We start from the raw sequence: 881 nt of genomic DNA, 5'->3' as shown, positions 1-881 counted from the left end.
TTCTCTTCCGTATTTCACTCTGTTATAATTGGATCTACGTATGAGACGCCGTCCACATACATACACCATCTATGAGCTCAAGGTGAGTAAGGGTTATTGTAGGTCATTCTGGCAGGTATGGCATGCAGGGTCTTAGGTCAGAGAGGGTGATGGCTCTGGGGTGTTGCCCAGGTTTAGATGAGTGGAGAGGAGTGCTCCCGTATCCCATTATACTGTCCATATTAAGTCTGCACATAGATGTGTTAATCATTTAAGGAGGGTCTGTTTAAAAGCTGGTAATACAAAGTTCATTAGCCCTAAATTTACATAACCTGTTTAGTCTCCTTTTACAACTGAAGACTCCTACATAAAAGCACTTTAAGGTATTTTTAAGATTCCGAGTATAGTGAGGTAACCAGGCAAAAGATGATAAGCAGGAGTGAGGATTGTCATGCAGATTTAAGTCAGTGCCTTCTCCATCCATGAGTCAGCTTGAATAAGGTCATCCTCTCATCTTGCTAGAAAGGAAATGCCTTTACCACTGGAGACCGCCTTTATAAATGTAAATTTCCCTTACAAAAGGGCAACGTTTCTGTTTGCAGAGCTTCTCCTGTATATGTTACTTCTCAAAATAATCAGCTCAAAATAATCCCCATGCACAAAAGGCATATTTGGGTGTCAGATTCTTGTCTCCCAAAGTCATAATTGGGGTGATTGTCCTCTGGTGTCCTCAGTCTTTCTTGTTTTGTATAAATCTGTACAGAGACTAAATTATTCAGAACTGACACCAGCTAGTGATTTTTTGGGTGGGTGGGGGGTGAGGGGTGTGGTTTTCTTTTTCTGATGAGTCCTTGTCCAGCTTTTGTATCAGGGTACTTCTTTTACTATCTTATTTTTTAAAA

The sequence above is a fragment of the Chinchilla lanigera genome, unplaced genomic scaffold, assembly GCF_000276665.1.
Source record: "Chinchilla lanigera isolate Chin_1 unplaced genomic scaffold, ChiLan1.0 scaffold00079, whole genome shotgun sequence".
In the NCBI taxonomy this organism is placed as follows: Eukaryota; Metazoa; Chordata; class Mammalia; order Rodentia; family Chinchillidae; genus Chinchilla; species Chinchilla lanigera.
The sequence above is the reverse complement of the archived record's forward strand: the minus strand, read 5'-3'. Positions refer to the sequence as shown.